Genomic DNA, 20,491 nt, shown 5'->3' on the forward strand with positions numbered 1-20,491 from the left:
ATTAGATGTTCTATTAAATTTATTTCTTTATTTTGTAAATATTAAAAAACCAATAATAAATATTCAACATTGATAATTTAATGATATTTAGTATTAATTATATTAAATAATGATATTTTAATTTATATCAATAAATAATACATACGGATAACTAACCTCAATTATATTGGAGCACTTAAAAAAGTATTTTAGCACAATTTTTTCACTAATATTCACAAATTTTTCGAGACTTAATGAATTCGGTTGAGTGGGCAACTTCATCCTGTTAATTTTGTGTTACAGTATTAAATAATGATATTTTAATTTATATCAATAAATAATACATACGGATAACTAACCTCAATTATATTGGAGCACTTGAAAAAGTATTTTAGCACAATTTTTTCACTAATATTCACAAATTTTTCGAGACTTAATGAATTCGGTTGAGTGGGCAACTTCATCTTGTTAATTTTGTGTTACAATTTTGTGTTACAGTGATGCGCGCGCATCTTGAAATTACACTCTCATCAGTTTTTCATAACGCGCCTAAAGAAGTATAACTTCAAAAATATAAGTCAGTGGTTGTGCAAAAATAGGTGAAGATTAAACACAAAACCAAACTAAATTTATGATACTTCACGACTACCGAAAACCTCATAGAAATATGGACTGTATTATAAAAGTAAAAATCAAACAAATAGAAGAAGTTGAAGAAATGAAATACCTTGGTGTAATAATCGAAAAAAACTTAAAATTTAACGAACTGGCGACGTACATGGTCAAAAAAGTCGCGCAGAAAGTAAACTGGATGTATAGGTTAAATAAATATGTATCATTTACTCACATTAGTCACTGTGTATAAAATCATCATCTCGCCCCATTTCGAATACTGTGAGACATTAATGCTAAATATGAGTGAGTACTGGTTAGATATAATGCAGAAAACACAACATAGGGCAATGCGGGCAATTTTAAGATGCGACAGGTACACGAGAATTAGACATGCTGGATGCGCTATGCTTTATGAATATAAGGGAAAGAATGAAATATAACATTTTCTTATTTATTTACAAAATAAAAATGGAACTCATGCCAAAATATCTTGGAGAAGAAATGAAAATAGTAGGGAGCAGGCACGGATACAATACACGACAGCGTCAAAATATACACATCATGCATTGCAAAACAACGACAGGGCAAAAGTATATAACGTACACGGGCTTCGATTTATTCAATAAATTACCAGCAGAATAAGAGGAAGCGAAAAGTGTAGAGGTATTTAAAAGACTACTCAGAAAACATGTAATGGATGAAAGGAGACTGTAAAATAGAAAATGTAATATTAAGAAGCAGTAAAATGAAATCCGATAAGCTTAAGGTAGTACTACCGGTTTTAGAATTAACGTTGAGAATTTAATGAAACTTGGCATCTTGGTGCATTAAAATATAATCAATGTTACAACGGGGGGGGGAATTACGAAAGATCTAAGAGAATCAAAGAGTTCTCTGTGCGATTTAAGCGAACGCCGAGCCAAAGAAGTCTCACGAACAAGGAATATTAAGAAAGAAAATAGATGTATATGGACACAAGCTCTCTTTTTAAAGTCTAGAGACTGACTGTTTTTACAATAATATCGGTTGACGCAGCAACCTTATTCTTTTTAAAGACATAAGAGGTTTATAAACGTCTTTTATCTATGATGACTACTAGATCATTTAAAAGGGAACAAAACGGGTGATTTCACCCTTTGTAACATTACTCCCCCTCGAGGAAAAGAGTCGACCCGACTCGGAAAAGATAAACAATTACAAAAAATGTGATCTAGCAGTCAGTGCTCGAAGGTGAGTTGGAGCTGTGGCTCTAAAAATTAAAAGACTCCCTTTTTACTATCTGGCATTTGCCCACAGTCTCAAGGTAAACCACAGAAAACCTTGAGCAGATAGTTGAGCGTTAAATAATCTCAAAAATTTATGTGCAATGTTTTATAAAGGTTAGTGTTATTAAGTGTTATGTGGCTTCATGAATTCAAAGTTATCCGCAACGGCCCAGATTGATGTCGGGAAGAAATTCAATCTTCTTCATGAAGGATCCCTCCGAAACAGGTTCAGATGAAAACATCGAACCGGGAACCGACAATTCCAGAACCAAATAAGATGAAAACAGACTTCTCTTCATAGGAAATAAGGAAATCGTGGGGTGACTTCTTTAGAAATAGTTCACCCTAGAGTTTTGGAAGGACAAATGTGAGTGATGGTATAACAATTCAAATTCACTAAGTGAATTTGGGAGAATACACGAATAAAATAAATTAAATGTGTAGTCAAAAGAAAAGGAACGATCTTATCTGAATATCCGGAGAACCCAGGCTAAGACCGGACAAACAGTACAGCTGGAGGTAACATCGGGAACAGCCAAAGACGGCAGATTCGTCGGGAAAAATCTATAAAAACTCAAAGAAACTAACATTTGGGTTAGAAAAATAAGAGAGGATCGACCTATCGCTCACTACGTCATTCAAGCGCAGAACCGAAACACTCTTCAAGCCAAAGAAATCGATGTATCAAAATTTCTCGAATCGACGGAAGTCGAAGATCCCGACCTGTCAACGAACTTTCTAACCTTCAGAGAGCTACTGAAACGATGCTCTTGACTGATAAGGAGCTAAACGATCCAGATGAACGACTTTAGATTTCGAACGAGGGGAACGTCTAATTCTAAAAACAACGTCGTTAATCCGGTCAACAATAAAATAAGGACCTTCCCAATTACTTTGGAGTTTGGGACAACGCCCTTGTTGCCGCCGAGGTTGAAATAACCAAACGGAATCTCCCTTCTCAAATTTTAAATTTCTAGCTCTAATATCATAACGATCCTTAGTCTTATCGGAGACCATACGAATTCTTTCCCTAGCAAATTCATGAACCTCGTCCAATTTTTGACGGAAAACGGAATTAAAATACAGCTGGGACGAAGTCACGGAAGGATTGACGCCCTTTTCTAAATCTGACGGAAGTCGAAGATCCCGACCCGTCAACATCATAGCTGGAGAAAAACCGGTAGTATCGTAAATTGCAGAGCGATACGATAAAAGAAATAAGGGAATCCACTCATCCCAATCTTTCTGATCCTGATCAACGAAAGAAGAAAGATAACGAAGAAGCGTCCTATTCAATCTTTCTACCATTCCATTAGACTGCGGATGCAAAGCGGTAGTACGAGTTTTTCTAATCCCTAAAATTTGAAGGAACTCCTTCATCAAATTCGACTCAAAATTTCGACCCTGATCTGTGTGTAATTCAAGAGGAGCTCCGTAACGACAGACAAATTCTCGAATGAAAGCTCGAGCAACGGTGCTAGCTTCTTGATTCGGAATTGGGACTACTTCTAACCACTTTGTAAAATAATCTGCTATTACCAGGGCATAGCGATTTTCTGACCTAGAAAGAGGAAGAGGGCCTAGGATATCCATTGCGACTCTTCCAAATGGAGCTCCTACGTTATAAATTTGAAGAGAGCTCTTCCCTTTTTCACGAGGTCCCTTCTTGGCTAAACAAACCGTGCAAGTTTTACACCAATTTTCTACGTCAGCTCGGCAGTGAGCCCAAAAATACCTTTCTCTGATCCTACCTAAAGTTTTATTAGAAGCGAAATGGCCACCAACAGGTGAATCATGAAAGCTTGACAAAATCTCGGCTATCTTTTCTCTAGGAACCAGAAGCTGCCAACGAACCGACCTGGAGTCAGGTGATTCCCATTTCCTATAAAGCAACTGATCGAGGAGAAACAAGGAGTCCCACTGCGCCCAGTAAATTTTCAAAGACTGACTCATAGAAGATATTTCTTCCCACTGAGGCCTAACTCCTGTGGATTTCCAATTCCGAACCAGGAGGAGATCTGAATCTTTCCCCTGAGCGATAATCCAGTCTTCTTTATTTTCAACGAAAGAAATTTGACGAACGTTAAGCGAGGGATCTAGCTGTTTATTTAAACGAGAGCACTGTTTGCAATCGTCCCCGCACGGACGACGAGAAAGTGCATCAGCATTACCATGCAGAACTCCGGGACGGTGTTTAATTTCGAAGTCATATTGACCTAACCTCTCCAACCATCGAGCTACTTGGCCTTCAGGTGATTTGAACGAAAGAAGCCAAGTTAAGGAAGCATTGTCTGTCCGAATCAAAAATTTCCTTCCATAAAGATAATGATGGAAATGACAAATAGATTTTACCATCGCTAATAATTCCCTACGGGTAACACAATAATTGCGTTCCGGTTTCGACAAAACCCGACTGAAATAACTAATAACGCGCTCTTGATTATCCTGAATTTGAGACAAAACCCCACCTATACCACAGAGAGAAGCGTCAGAATCTACGATGAATTGAGAATCGGTGATGGGATAAGCTAATATCGGTGACGAAGTTAATAATTTTTTAAGGAGAACAAAGGCTCCTTCGCATTCGGGAGTCCAATCGAAAACAACTTTAATTCCTGTAAGAGCATGGAGAGGTCTCGCTATAGAAGCAAAGCCCTTAACGAAACGTCTGTAATAAGTACAAAGTCCTAAGAAACTTTGAACCTTTGCTTTTGAATCGGGACGAGGCCAATTCAAAACCTTTTCTATTTTAGAAGGATCTGTCTTAACACCTTCCGCTGAAACGACGTGTCCGAGAAAAGATACTTCCTTTTTGAAAAAATGACATTTTTTGGGACTCATTTTTAGACCAGCTTGGAATAAACGACTAAAAACCTGCTTAAGATTCTCCAATTCCTCATCAAAAGTCTTACCAAACACAATGATGTCATCGAGATAAACTAAACAAATCTTGCCAGTCAGACCTTGAAGGGCGAATTCCATCGCTCTTTCGAAGGTAGCTGGTGCATTACAAAGGCCAAAAGGCATAACTTTAAATTGCCAAAGTCCACCTAAACCTGTAACAAAAGCTGTTTTCGCTTTGTCTAACGGATTCATTTAAACTTGCCAATAACCACTCTGTAAATCAATCGTAGAGAACCAACGAGCACCAGAAATTAAATCAAGGGTATCTCCTATCTGAGGAAGCGGATATGCATCTTTCTTGGTGATCTCGTTCAACTTCCTATAATCTATACAAAACCTCTTGGAACCATCTTTTTTATTGACCAAGACAATGGGAGAAGCCCACGGACTAGAAGACGGCTCAATAACATCTGCTGTTCTCATATCCTCTACTAATTTTTCAACTTCCCTGCGACCATTTAAAGGAAGCCGTCTAGCTGTCTGTTTAATCGGAGCGTTATTCCCTACATCTATCGAATGCTTAGCTATGGTACATCTCCCGATGTCGGCAGAGTCTTTAGCAAAAGTCTCTTCAAAATCGTTGAAAAGGCAAACGAGACTGTTAGTCTGAGCGATATCTAAATCTTTAGAAGACCTAGTAAAGAGTTCCGTGAGATAAGAAGGAACGACTAAAGAGTCCGAAACATGTTCTAAAACGCGCAAAGACGAGAGGGTTTCTTTCTGTTCAGAAGAGTTAATAAACCTAGACGTTTCGAGGTTGATTTTACGGTAACCAGAACAGAGAGTCGAATCGCCGGTAGAAATGACGCAGTTGTGAGCGGAAAGAAAATCTACGCCTAAAATGCCTTCATCTTCTATATCAGCTACTAGAACTTCAAGTGGGGATTGAAGACAATTCGCTACTGTAACCTGCACGACCATCTTACCTACGACAGGGGTAATTGCTCCGGTAGCAGTGCGAATAGACGCAGAAGGATTAATTGAAGCAAGAGACGAAATCATATCAGGACGAACAACGGAAATTTCGGCTCCAGTATCTATCACCCACAAACAACTTAGTCCGTTAACGGAACCTTTAGCATATAGGCCGGTACGACGCAGGCCTCTAACCACGAACTGTGAAGCAATAGGGCTAAGGAACTTGGAAGAAACCGATGATATCCGCCCTTTCGAAACATCGGTAGCTAGTTTCCCGAATTCTGAGGAACAGAAGGTTGTGCTGCCCAAACTGGATTAGAGGGAGCCCTCTTGGACACATTTTTACGCCACGAATCTTCCGCAGTCTTCAACTGACGGTCGAGTTTAAAACAATTCTTCGCGATATGTCCTCTTACGCCGCAAAACTGGCACTCTGAGACAGGCCGATTGGAGTTTGATCTATCGTAACGAGAGAAACCACTATTTTTCCTTCCTGGAAGAGAATCTGAGCTAGGCTGATTAACTGAAGGACGGGACGAAGAATTTTCTGAAGGTTCAGCTTGGCTCAATCGATGAAGTTGACGCGAACCTAAATCCGCCTCGTTTATGGCTTCTAATTCTAAGGCCTTAATAATAGCTTCATGTAGAGAAGTTGGAGCTGCGAGCCTCAGATGATACCGAAGCTCCGGATTCCGAATCGCATTAATGAATTTCGCCCGAGCTATCTGATCTCTAGCTTTTTCTGCACAATCAGTAAGAGAATGTCGAGCGAGACGTTCGATGTCATTTCCGAGAGAGGCTAAATCTTCCTTGGGCCCTTGGCGTCTATTTTCAAACTGAGTAAAATAAAGTTTGGAAAGATGTTCTTCGCCAAATCGGAGTTCAAGAGCCGCACAAATACTGTCGAAATTTTCAGAATCCGAATCTGAAAGCGATCCAAGAACTACCAAAGCCGGACCAGACAAAGACGCTGTCAAATTAGCTGCTTTCTGGGACGGATTCCAACCATTAACCTTACTAATCATGTTAAACTGACGTTCGTATAGACTCCAAGCAGACGAACCGTCATACGAACCGGGCTTCAAATTCGATTGTTTCGAGGGCAACTCTACAATACTCGCGGGAGGTACAGAAACCTGATTGAGTCCGAACGAGCTCTGAGTTTGCGGAGGGAGAACATTGACAGTTCCGCGTGATTTTAAAAAGGCCAAGAACTCTGCCTGAATATCTACGCTAGGATGAGACGACGTGACAGGAGGCTCAACTACTTCCGAAATATCACGTGACGGAACATCGTGGCATCGCGGAAAAGAGCTAACCTGAGCTTGTCGCGAGACATGAACAGGTGGAAAATTTTTAGCAACAGGGGGAATTTCGCCTCCCCCATAAATAGCGTCAGACCTTGATTGATCCGGAATTGAATGAATGGAGGTCCTCCGTGCTGGGACCGGAACTGAAGGAAGAGAAGTCCTTCTACCTGGGGATGGAACTGGGCGTATCGGAAATTCCTGCGGCCGCTCCTGAAGCTTCTGCACACCTTGCAGGATCCCGATCAACGCCTGGGACACGATTTCTTGTTATTGACGCTGTTGCGAGAGGAGTTCGTGCAGAAGATTCTGCTGTTCTTGTTGCTGCTGTTGTAGCAGTTGTTGATGTTGTTGTTGTTGTTGTTGATGTTGTTGTTGCTGCTGAATCTGACGCATCAGCAAATCTTGGTTTCCCTGGATGAGCTCTGCCACGAGAGCTAGTTGGGGCTGGGGCTGAACCTCAGCTTCCGAACGACGAGAAACGGAAGGAAACGCCGGTTCAGGAGAACGCTGGCACGATGAAACGCGTCCGGCAGCTCGTCGTTCCGCGCGTGATGCTCTCGTCAGAGGAGATCTTTGCATTTTTATTTTTTTTTTTGTTTACTTCTTTACACTCAAAATCCACTCAAATGGCACAGAAGAGATCCCACTTCTAACACCAATGTTACAACGGGGGGGGAATTACGAAAGATCTAAGAGAATCAAAGAGTTCTCTGTGCGATTTAAGCGAACGCCGAGCCAAAGAAGTCTCACGAACAAGGAATATTAAGAAAGAAAATAGATGTATTTGGACACAAGCTCTCTTTTTAAAGTCTAGAGACTGACTGTTTTTACAATAATATCGGTTGACGCAGCAACCTTATTCTTTTTAAAGACATAAGAGGTTTATAAACGTCTTTTATCTATGATGACTACTAGATCATTTAAAAGGGGACAAAACGGGTGATTTCACCCTTTGTAACAATATCATAATTAACCAGTTGAATTTTTGGAAGCCTACAGAGAACTGAAAAAAAGATAAAAATATTTAAAAATTTTTGCCTTTAACATTGATCCTTATGGGAAATCACAGATTTTAATTTTATTTCACAAAATTGGACGTTCAGATTTTTATGAAATTGGTATCAATAGAAAGAAAAAAATTGATGGAATATTGTGTATTAATAAAACCATAACTTTAGAGCTTGTAATAAGAGTAATTAAAAATTAATTAAAAAAAAATTTACATACGGCAACGCCGCGAAAAGGTTTTTTGCGAAACGCGCGCGAAATTCAAACACAAACAAATACGGTATGTGGGAATTTCAGTGTTATAGACATTTTTTAATACAAAACATACGTAAGTCTTTATTGTTAATGCAGTTAAATAATTGAATAAATAAACATATTATAAAATACATAGTATAATGATAGTTAACTTCCAAATAAAACATTTCTTAATTTGATTTTTTTTACTTTCAAAGTAATTAAAAATTGTATCCAAAATTTTTTTAGCTTTGGTAACTTTTACTGCACCATTTTCATCTTTACCTAAAATTTGTACTAGACCAGCATATTTATTTATTTTGTAAGCATCTTCAAGCAGTCCGTAAGTCACATTTGCAGCAACCATTTTTTTCCTCATACCTGCTGATACACAATCTCTTAATAATTCAAGATGTTTCAAAGCTTCAGGCAAATTTTCAGAAAATGATATTTTATTGCATGCATCATGCCAATCAAAGAAACTGGCAATTAAATCATTTGAAGTAATACCTAATTTTTTTATAACTGCATCCAGCATAACAACATCGTAAAGAGCATCATGCGCTTTTTCATTATTTATCTCCAATTCTTTGGCAAGATTTTCTAATTTATTTTCACCTTTCTTAGTTTTACCAGTTTTTTTTTTAATCACAGGCAATGAATCACAGTACCCTGAAACAATACTTTGGAAATGATGTTTCAAAAACATTTGTCTAGAGCATTCATCAAACGAGGATAGTCAAATGTACAATTTTGAGCTGTTAAAATGCACTTCCGACCAAACGAGGTTAAAAATTGATAAAAACTAGCTAATGCTTCAGGCAAACTCAATGGTATAACAGGTTTACCATGAAGTTCAAGTTTACCCTGAATTAACCGTAAACCGTGGACTTTACTAGCTTCTTCAGAAATTTTTTGAGTTGGCTTTACATAAACATAAAACTCGAACTGCTCATGCTTCGCAGCAATTTGAAGAATATCTGAATTTTTTGAGAAACTACCTGTCTCGAGATCAAAAAATACAAAAATTGGATCCGTGCAATCTTGTATTGTTACAATAGGAATACTTTCATGAATGAAATCACGTAGTCCAATATTGCTTTCGTACGTCGTACCTTCTTTGGCTTCATTTTTATTTTTCAAAGCTGTTTTACTTTTCTTTAATGCAAGTCTTTTAGACTTGGCAGCTCGCGTCACAGAATGGTCGTATTTTTTTTTATTGAAGTAGTCAACGTATTTACAAAATTTGTCACGATGTATCCCTGATGGCATATTTAAATTACTTATTAAATCATTAACATACTTTTCTCCAACATTTTTTTTATTTATTGCACAAGTAACTCTTCCATCTCCTGCAGCAGATTTACTATAGAGCCGACTTTTTGGAGCTTTACTAACAATCATTGCATTCAAACTCTCATTAGGATTACTGGATGCTCCGCTCACATACTGACTAGATTTATTAGCTATATTATCAAATATTTTTTTTAAGGCCTCGAATAAGTTGCCATCTTTGAAACCATCACCAATATTTGTGTGTTGATAAGTTTCTGGATTTGATTTGTAACTACACCAGTCCCCACAGTCATTATGATGATTAAAAGCATGATAAGGTATATTTTTTATGGCTTTTGTCATATTAATTACATGTCCTTCATTTTGTGAAATACAGTAGTTAAAGCATTTTTTGAAGTATTGAATAGTAGTGCTTGTAAGTTCTTTAAAATTTTTGCTAATTTTAAATAATTCTCCCACAACACCTTTACACGTGTGGTTTTTATCCGACTGTTTCAAGACATCGTGGTCACTTGCAGCTCTGACAGCACAAATTGAGCTGCTATCGTTGTCAGCGATAAATATGCCAACTTAAATATTACAGGCTTTTAAAATTGCATTATCTTTAGTCAAAAGCACAGCCGCATGAGGCTCCATGGCTTTAGCACTGCCCACGAAATTCATACGACAATCGTGGTCAATGGGTGAATGACCACGATCACATTTTCCGCATTTACGGTTTAATGTCACATATGCAATAACTTTTTTTGTAAAGTATCCTACCAAAGCTGCTGTCCCTGATAAGCTATCATATGTCCTTCCAGTGCCTCTAGTCAACCATCCCATGTCAAAAGACACTGCAACGCGTACGACATGATGATCAGGATATTGTTGTTTTGAATGTCAGTTTTACTCGAGGAAGGAAAAAGGAAATCTTCTTGACAGTTAGGAGATCTGAAAATAAAAGAAACAACCAATAGCAGCATATTTCAAAATATTTTATGATTTATTAATATTTACAATGGATGCAAAAAATTGTATAATAATTAAACCTTCGACAGACGAATTAAAATTAAAGAAAAATATTTATAATTGTATTTTTTGGAAATCAACAGTTCCAATTTAAATTAATATTTTGTAAAATTTCGTTTTAAATAACATCTGAACAATAATCGTTGTATGTTTAATAATTTTCAATCTGGTAAATTTTATCTCTAAAAACTTGTAAAAATATCAATACTGTTCTGAATATTTCTATAATTATACGCTTCAATATGAGACCATTACTTACAACATAGTTTTTAATTTTTCAAAATTTTCGATTGTCAATCGTCGTTCTTCTTTAGCAGCAGCAAGACAACTCTCCTGGGCCATGCATTCAACACCTATAATTACCTCATTTTCATGGGTTTTAAAACTCTTCCAATTCACTTCTGGGATATCCATTGCGGTCAAAACTTTATTCGTGTGCGTGTTTCCTACTCCACTGTTCATAGAACCTAAAATTGATAATATAATAATTTAGATTTTATAAATTTTGATTAAATTAATTCCTATACATATTTAACACTGAGAAAATTATTTTAATTAAAACTTTTTTATTGACACCTACCTAGTACGAGTTGAGAATTCGAATCATAATGACTATTACCATTCGACACTATATGTTGAATGTCAGTAGACGCACCAGTTACTCTATTACACATCCTGCATTTTAGGTATAAAATTGATGCTAATCCAATACGCTTTTCAGAAACCAAATCTGTCAGCGATAATAAAAAGTCACAATGACTACAAAACATATTTTTACCTAAGGTTTTTAAGTAGACAATTCGACGACCATAATCATAGTCTGATTCCTCCTCAGTATTTACGTTAATTTCATTTACGTTGTCCGTAGTATTTTCGTTGACAGTAGTATCTTCGTTGTCGGTAGTATTTTCGTTGAGAGTTGTATTTTCAATGACAGTAGTATTTTCATCGGCAGTAGTATTTTCGTTGACAGTAGGGTTAGGTGACGTAAACTTGCCATGTTTTTCATTTAACTTTTTAGCCAATGCCACCTGTTTCAGATTTTTTTTATACTTTGCTACGTCAACTCTTTCACCTTTCCAATGAAATATTTTTTTAGTGTGATTTAATAAATTTATATCGGACATTTTAATAAATAGACATGGATAAACTAAGAATTTGTAAAAATAAATAAATGTTTGCGCAATAGACGTTTGCGCATCTCATATTCAAAGTGAAACCGAAAATATACTTCTGTCTCTTTTACTTTTACGCGGCGTTGCCAAGTTAAAATACTGCACAAGTCAAATTACACATAGCACTAATTTGACACCTGTGGTAACGGTAGTACTACCTTAACCATAGATGTAAGATAAATGTGTAAGATGTAGATGTAAGATATAAATGTAACATTGAATGTAAGCTCTCAGATAGAGCAACAGTAGCTTAAAGCTAGATGAAGCATATTCGTTCATTCATTCATTCATTCATTCGTCCACTCGAGGGACCCATTAAAACTTGATTTTCTTCTTTATCTGTTTCTTCTGATAAAATTTTGACCTTCTTTCCCCCATAGTGAATTATAAATTCCCTTTGTTGTTGAGATTGTGACCTGTAACTCTTATCAACATGAGAAGGTACAACTTTTGATGACAAGGATGCTTGTTGAAAGGTTACTTTGTTCTTCAGTTCTTCAAAGTAATTTTTTGCACCTATGATATCATTCAAGAGATCATGAACACTTTCTTGCATTGCAGATGGATCTTTTGTTACCTGAGATAATTGGTCTTCCAATTGTTGATTCGCTTGGGTATAATTTGATAGGAGAAGAGAGAAGGCCTCACTTAGGTGTTGAGCTTTATCGTGTGCCATAGAATGTGATTGACATAATGCTTCTGTTGAAATATAGCTCCATTTCTTGTCAAGATCTGATGGTGTTTTTCCTTGACATTTATTGAAATATTTGGACATTCGATCAAAATAGAGGGTCAATATTTGACATATATGTCAAGAAGTATTTTCCCAATTTTGTATTGGGATAATATTCTGTCCATTTATTATATTGTAACGTTCTTAGACGTTACGAAAATGAATATGGATTCGTGAGTTTGATTATCAAACCAAAATCAAAGGCGTAAATAAAATGCTGAGAAAAGCTTCAATTGCAGGGTGCGTGTTTCTGGTTTTAAGTCTGAAACAAGACTGTTTTTACAATAATGTCGGTTAACGCAGCAACCTTATTCTTTTTAAAGACATAAGAGGTTTATAAACGTCTTTTATCTATGATGACTACTAGATCATTTAAAAGGGGACAAAACGGGTGATTTCACCCTTTGTAACATTACTTCCCCTCAAGGAAAAGAGTCGACCCGACTCGGAAAAGATGAACAATTACAAAAAAAAGTGATCTAGCAGCCAGTGCTCGAAGGTGAGTTGGAGCTGTGGCTCTAAGAATTCAAAAGACTCTCTTTTTTACTATCTGGCATTTTCCCACAGTCTTAAGGTAAACCACAGAAAACCTTCAGCAGATAGTTAAGCATTAAATTGAATTTCATAAATTTATGTGCCTTGTTTTGTAAAGGTAAGTGTTGTGCAGTGTTATGTATCTTCATGAATTTGAAGAAATCAAAATCATCTGGATCGACGTCGAAAAGGAAATCCAATCTTCTTCAAGGAAGATAGCAATCTGATTGATTGCACTCTGAATAGATCTTCAAGAAGCATGTCTGAAATTCATAATTCAATGAACGCCAGGATACTGGCCCAAACGTTTGATTTTCAAAGTTTGCAAAATCTTTCGAAGAAAGAAATAGAAATCAAATTTGACCTGAAATGGAAAGAATTTTCCTGCGGATTTTTCAATAGAAGAAGTGAAAAACGAAAATCCGGTTTCTGATGTCCAACATGCTTTATTTACGGGTATGTGAAAAGGTAAATATAACAATCGATTTCCTTTTATTAATCTTTGATTGATTTTTTTCTTAATCTTTGAAAGTTCCAGTCCCGAACATCTGCGTTGCGAATTAGATCTTCTTGCAACCTTCCATAACGACAACACTTCATGCAAAGACTGTGAAAAAAGCCTTTTTTATATCGAGAAGCAGACCAAAGGTGCGAAGAATGCGAGTCCGTCAGGACGGAACTAGAAACAATTATTAAGGCCGCTTTCTATTTTTTGATTGTTTGATTTACTGTTTGAATATTTAATTTAATGAATTTCTTCAAAAACAAATCCTCGATTGAAAAATTTTTTTAGTATTAAATTCAAAGGCTGAACCATGTCCATGTGACATTGAAAAATAAAAATTAGAATGAACTTGGTCGGCTGTGGATTCTGCATTGATAACCAAGACGGGAGCCGATAAAGACGAAAATGTTTCTTTTATCAACCAATCCTCATGAACCTCATGAATAGTTCTGAGAAGCTCTAAAGAAATGTTTGATTCTTCCTTACGAGAACGGGAACTGACTCGGGCGAAAGAAGTTTCTGGAGAGACTCGCAAATAAACAATTAAATCTACTCTGAACTCAAACAAGCGAATGAGAAGATCGAAATTTTTCATCAATAAATAAGATTCTAAGTCGCGAAAATTACCACAAAATAATTGCTGCTGAATGCCGACCTTTCCATCACCTTTATTGGTGATGAAGTCGTCTGAAGATGCTTATCTAACATAACCATTTCAGCGAAATACTGAAAATGATAGCAATACCGATCTGGGTCCTGGTACATCAAATCTAAAGATTAATTCCAGTGACGTCTCGATATTCCTCAAGCGGTTCTAAAAGTGTACAGACCTGGCCATCTGCTAAAAACCTCTTGGTGAAAGTTGATTTTCCGCAACCGATATTCCCTTCAATAATTATCGTAAGCGGTCGAGTTTTATTCAAATGAATTCCAAAAGGAAGATTCCTTTTCCAATCGATGACTGACTGTAAAGTAGGTTAGGTCGATCATAGTTGATAAGGGTTTACGTCTGAAGATCTAACCTCGAAGAATGTTCCAGGTCTTGGAGAGTCAGTTTCGCGTTGATCGTTAAATGGAGCAAGCCGGTCCAGGTGTACTACTTTTGCCGTGGAGTAAAGGTTTTTTCGGATCCTGTAAACGACATCATTGATCCGGTTAACTACGAAGTGAGGGCCTTCCTGATTTCTTTGTGGTTTTGGACATCGTCCTTTTTGTCTTCGAGGTTAAAAAAGCCAGACAGAATCTCCGGGATTAAATTTTGAATCCCTGGCTCGAATATCATAACGAGTTTTTAATTTATCTGAAGCCATGGAAATTCTACTTCTAGCAAAGCTATGAATTTCTTCTAATCGTTGTTGTGAAAGAAAGGCATAATCTGTTTCATGCTGCCTTTGCACAGGAACAGGGCCTTTTTCTAAATCTCACGGAAGTCGAAGATTTCTCCCAGTAAGCATGAGGGCTGGCGTCTGTTTTGTCGTCTCATGAATCGCAGATCAGTAAGACAAGAGAAAGAAAGTGATCCAAGAGTCCCAGTCTCTTTGACTCTGTTCTACGAAGAACGACGAATATTGTGGCAAGGTTCTATTCAGACGTTCTATCATGCCGTCAGATTGCGGATGCGAAAGAGTCGCACGAGTCTTTCTAACCCCTAAAATATGGGTAACCTTTTCCATCAAGCTTGACTCAAAATTTCGGCCGTGATCAGTATGAAGTTCTAGAGGAACTCCGTGTCTACAGATAAACTCGCTGACGAACGCTTGAGCTACAGTAGAAGCTTCTTGATTGGCAAGTGGGACCACTTCGGGCCATTTGGTAAAATAATCGGCAATAACCAGAGCATATTTATTTCCTGTATAGGTTGTAGGAAGCGGTCCGAGAATATCCATTACCATTCTCTCAAAAGAAGATCGAACGTTGTAAACTTAAAGAGAGCTATGTCCTTCAGTTCAAGGTCCTTTCTTTGCCGTGAAGATTCGACATCTTCGTCACCAATCTTTAACGTCCGACCGGCAACGATGCCAAAAGTCGAAGATGCGTATCCTGCCCAGAGTTTTATTTGAGGCGAAATGTCCGCCTGTAGGAGAATCATGATGGAGAGCAAGCATCTCTGGAACTTGAGTCCTAGGAATCAAAAGTTGCCATTTGATTTTCTTCAAATCTGTAGATTCGCATTTACGGTATAAAATTGAGCCCAATGAATTTTCAAATCTGGCTCGGTTGAAGATATATCCTGCCAGTCTGGGCGGGTCTCTGTTTCCTTCCAGGACTTGATTTAAGTCAAAGTATTGTCCTATTGTTGAGATTTTCTCCATTCCTCAATTCTTTTTCGAGAGAAACCTTCCGTAATAAAGGAGGGGAGTTTCGATTTTCCTCTGATCGTGCACATTGTTTAAACTCTGGCATTTCTTCGCAGGGTCTTCGGGAGAGAGCATCGGCATTTTCGTAATGAATTCCTGCTCGATGACGAATATCAACATCGTACTGGCCGAGCCTTTCTGGGATTCGAACGAAAGTAACGACCTAAGAGAAGCATGATCTGTCCGTATCAAAAATATCTTACCGTACAGAAAATGATGAAAATGTACCACGGTCTTTACAACAGCTAAAAGTTCTCTACGAGCGACACAATAATTCCTCCCGGTTTTACTCAGAACTCTACTGAAATAACTTATCACTCTCTCCTGACGTCCCTAAACCTGCGGTAGAACCCTCCCTAATCCCGAAAGAGGGGCATCTGTATCTGAAATAAAAGGAAGTTTGAACTCTGAATAGGCTAAAATCGGCGAAGAAATAAGATTTTCCTTTAATTTCTTGAAAGCTTCTTTGCATTCCGGGGTCCAGTCAAAAGGAATCTTGATTCCGGTTAAGTGATGGAGGGGTTTAGCTATGCTGGCAAAACCTTCTACGAATCTTCTGTAATAAGTACAAAGGCCTCAAGAGCTCTTGATTTTTAGGTCTCGGCCAAGTAGAAACCTTCTCTATTTTGGATGGGTCCGTCTTCACAACTTGAGCTGAGACGATGTGTACGAGGAAGCCTACTTCTCTCTGGAATAAATGACATTTTTTCAGGTACATTTTTAGGCCTGCTTGCTCCAGCCTGGCGACGACTTGTTCGAGATTTTGAACTTCTTTTCCAAAGTTCTTACAAAAGACAATTATATCGTCTAAATAAACGAGGCATATCTTGCCAGTGAGCCCATAGAGAACAGCCTTCATCATTCGTTCAAAGGTAGCCGGGGCATTACTCAAGCCGAAAGGCATGACCTTGAACTGCCATAATCTTCCTAAACTCGTGACAAAAGCTGTTTTTTCTTTGTCTAGAGGATCCATTCCAACCTGCCAGTATCCACTCTGAAGATCTATGGTGCTGAACCAAGTTGCACCAGCTATTAGGTCGAGTGTCTTGTCGATTCTGGGTAGAGGATAAGAATCTTTCTTCGTTATGTTCAGCATTCTATAATCTATACAAAATCTTTGAGATCCGTCCTTCTTGTTGACGAGGACGATTGGTGAGGCCTAGGGGCTAGACGATGGTTCTATCACGTCATTCGCTAGCATGTCTTTCACGAGCTTCTTCACCTCTTCTTGGGCGTTGAGAGCGAGTCTTTGAAGCGCCTGTTTTATTGGTAAAGTCTCTCGAACGTCGATCTTGTGATTGACGGAAGTACATCAGCCTTTATAACCACTAAAGTAGTATAGATACGCCGGTTTTGGTCCACAAAATGGCGGCGTACCGGCAGCGTTTCACGAGTCCTACCTCACCTACAGTCGGTATGTTACTACCACGATGCTAAGCCTTACCCACGATATTTTCACCGACTGAAGCGTTGACATAGTTGGCGGCACCAGTATTTTTGCCCGATTCCACCGACAGACAGTTCGACAATGAATTATTTGCTTAGTCAGATGAGCAGCCATTTTCATTTTAGCTTAGTCAGATGCGCAGCCATTTTGATTATTGTTCAGTCAGATGAGCACCCATTTTGATTATCGCTTAGTCAGATTATCTATCATTCAGATTTTTTCACTGTCGGACGAGCAGACATGACACGTTTTTCTATTGTTGGATGGCAAACATTTTACCGACGAAATTGTTATCTCAGATCTTACCGACAGTTGGTGTTACCGGGTGTTACCGCAGGTTTGCCGTATGTGGCGCCACCTCCATCGCATTATCGATCAATTGATATTCCATTGATTGACTCTGCGTGATGTTTCCATTGCTGGCCGCAAGATGGTAACTTTTTTCTTATTTTATCATGGAGTTGGGGGTGAACGTTTCAAAAAATAATGGTTAGATGCTTTGAATATTTGTTCTTTCATTTATCCACAATCACATTCTGTTTTCAGCTTATACATAGTAATGGAAATAGTTCATCGTATTTTAAATTAAGCAAATAACCTTACACATATTTTCATTATTCACACTAAAATAATAATGATAATAATCAAACATCCTATCACAAAATTGACTTACACCAATTTCTCAACCGTGCCGCTCATCGGGTTGTACTCGACAATACGATCGTTCAAGATCATGCAATAGGCTGCGGTGTTTGCGGGAAATCCCACGCTCGTGTCAAATTCCAATCGAATATCCACCGGTCCGATTTTCAACGATTCATTTTGTTTCGAGCAATCGATAACGATGAGGGGAGTTTGGTTCATAAATTCACGCTTCAAAAACAAAGATTCGGCCTCTTTGTTGTAGTAGGCGGTTTGAAATTGAAGAAACACAATCACCACGGAATATCATGGAATGCTGGCAACAAATCTCACGAGGATGTGCCGAATATTGTGAGAGAAATAGTGAAAAATGCGTGCTACGTGTACGTCAAAGGAGTCGAGAAGAAAACATGGTTGACGGAGATTCTCAACGGTACGCCGCAAGTTATTATTATGGAAGATTTGCACATTACACCCCCTGCACTGAAAAAATGGAGACATATGGAGGCGGCATCCTGGCAGAACTTAAACCATGGATACTTTTCATTGAATAACATCTGAAAGCATACGGAGAAAGTATCGATTTGGTATGATGATAACCCTGGATACATCCCGACATACAACTGCGCCTTTGAAAATGTGCAGCGACTAAGGAGCTGGTATTCGAAGGAATGTACCAGCTCCCTCGAGAAATCCTTTTGTCTGCTATACAAATATACGCCGTGTAATTGGACGGTTTAAGGGCAATGATGTCTGAGAATATAGCTTTTTCACAAAAGAATTCATCTACACCTTCGCATCAAACATCATCAATGATGTGTGGGATAAACTGCCTGAGAATATGGAAATGGATGACAAGATTGCCAGCTGTCGCAGATGTCTCCTGCATTATTCACCAGGACCCCGATGGCAATATAGTGGATGGACCAAATCTTCTAGTGAAAGACTGTCTGGAATGCAACCGTCTGTATAAAAAGTGCTCGCAATATGCTCAAAAATGCTAGTAGATTTCATTACAATTATATTAAAGTTTACATATGGAATTGAAATGGAATATTCAATAAAATTATTTACTGATCTAGGAAATAGAATTTATTATAATATATTGTGACGGGACGCCTCGTCGGCGTGCCGGCACCTGACGGTCAACCCGAGCTTCCAATACTATGCTTACCGATGACAAGCCCAAAACTTGCGACACGCGGTAAACCCCACCACGTACCAATAAACCAATCAGACCACGCGATTTACCATGCTCCCTCTTCAAGGTGCACGGCCAATCACTGTTCCCGAAATCTGCCAAACTAGACGATTAGCAGGTATAAAAGTCGAGCACAAATGTGGCTCGACATCTATTTATCCATTCATCAGCTATCGAATACCAGGCCGAGTAGGTCACCAATTCGTCCGACTCAGGACACATGCGCATATCTGTTTCGCGGACCACCACATCCCAGCGAAGGACCAGCAGCCGATACAACCCAGGATCCCACGACGTGGACGCATCACTGTGAGAGCCCTCGAACACCACTCTGAATCGAAGGAGGGTATTCAACGTACTTAACGAATAATGTCTCTTTTAATAAAAGTCCTCAGGTACTAGGGAGCCGTATCTGAACTAAGCCCAGCATTGCGTCTGATGTCTAAACTCAGATACGGTGATCGTCTCAGAATCCTCTGACCCATAGGTAGGGCCCCTGAACCTATAAAAAGCCTCCTGCACTGCGACAGGATGTTTTGATATGGGCGAAGGCATAATTGCGTAGAATTCCGATCCTTCTGACCACCACTGTATGACATCAACGATATTCTGTCTTGCCGTCTGCAAAACAAATCAATGTCAATAGCAAATAACAACTAGTCTATGACGATTTCCCATCGTTATACACCGTCCTTCTGACCACCACGCTATCGCGTCAACAATATTCTGTCTTGCCGTCTGCAAAACAAATCAATGTCAATACGAAATAATAACTTGTCAATGACGATTTCCCATCGTCATATACCGTCCTTCTGACCACCACGCTATCGCGTCAACAATATTCTGTCTTGTCGTGCGTCCTCCTCCTCCTCCTGCTCCTCCTCCTCCTCCTCCTCCTCCTCCTCCTCCTCCTCCTCCTCCTCCTCCTCCTCCTCCTCCTCCTCCTCCTCCTCCTCCTCCTCCTCCTCCTCCTCCTCCTCCTCCTCCTCCTCCTCCTCCTCCTCCTCCTCCTCCTCCTCCTCCTCCTCCTCCTCCTCCTCCTCCTCCTCCTCGTCCTCCTCCTCCTCCACCTCCTCCTCCTCCTCCTCCTCCTCCTCCTCCTCCTCCTCCTCCTCCTCCTCCTCCTCCTCCACCTCCTCCTCCTCCTCCTCCTCCTCCTCCTCCTCCTCTTCCTCCTCCTCTTCCTTCTCCTTCTCCTCCTCCTCCTCCTCCTCCTCCTCCTCCTCCTCCTCCTCCTGATGATAATTCTAGATGATGCTCGCCAGCCAAATTATGTTCAAACTCGCAATCATCATCACCAACACTATCGTCAATACATCGCTCGGGGTCGATAATTAGCGTATCAGCATCACTATCA

The sequence above is a fragment of the Neodiprion fabricii genome, chromosome 2 (genome assembly GCF_021155785.1).
Source record: "Neodiprion fabricii isolate iyNeoFabr1 chromosome 2, iyNeoFabr1.1, whole genome shotgun sequence".
NCBI classification, from domain to species: domain Eukaryota; kingdom Metazoa; phylum Arthropoda; class Insecta; order Hymenoptera; family Diprionidae; genus Neodiprion; species Neodiprion fabricii.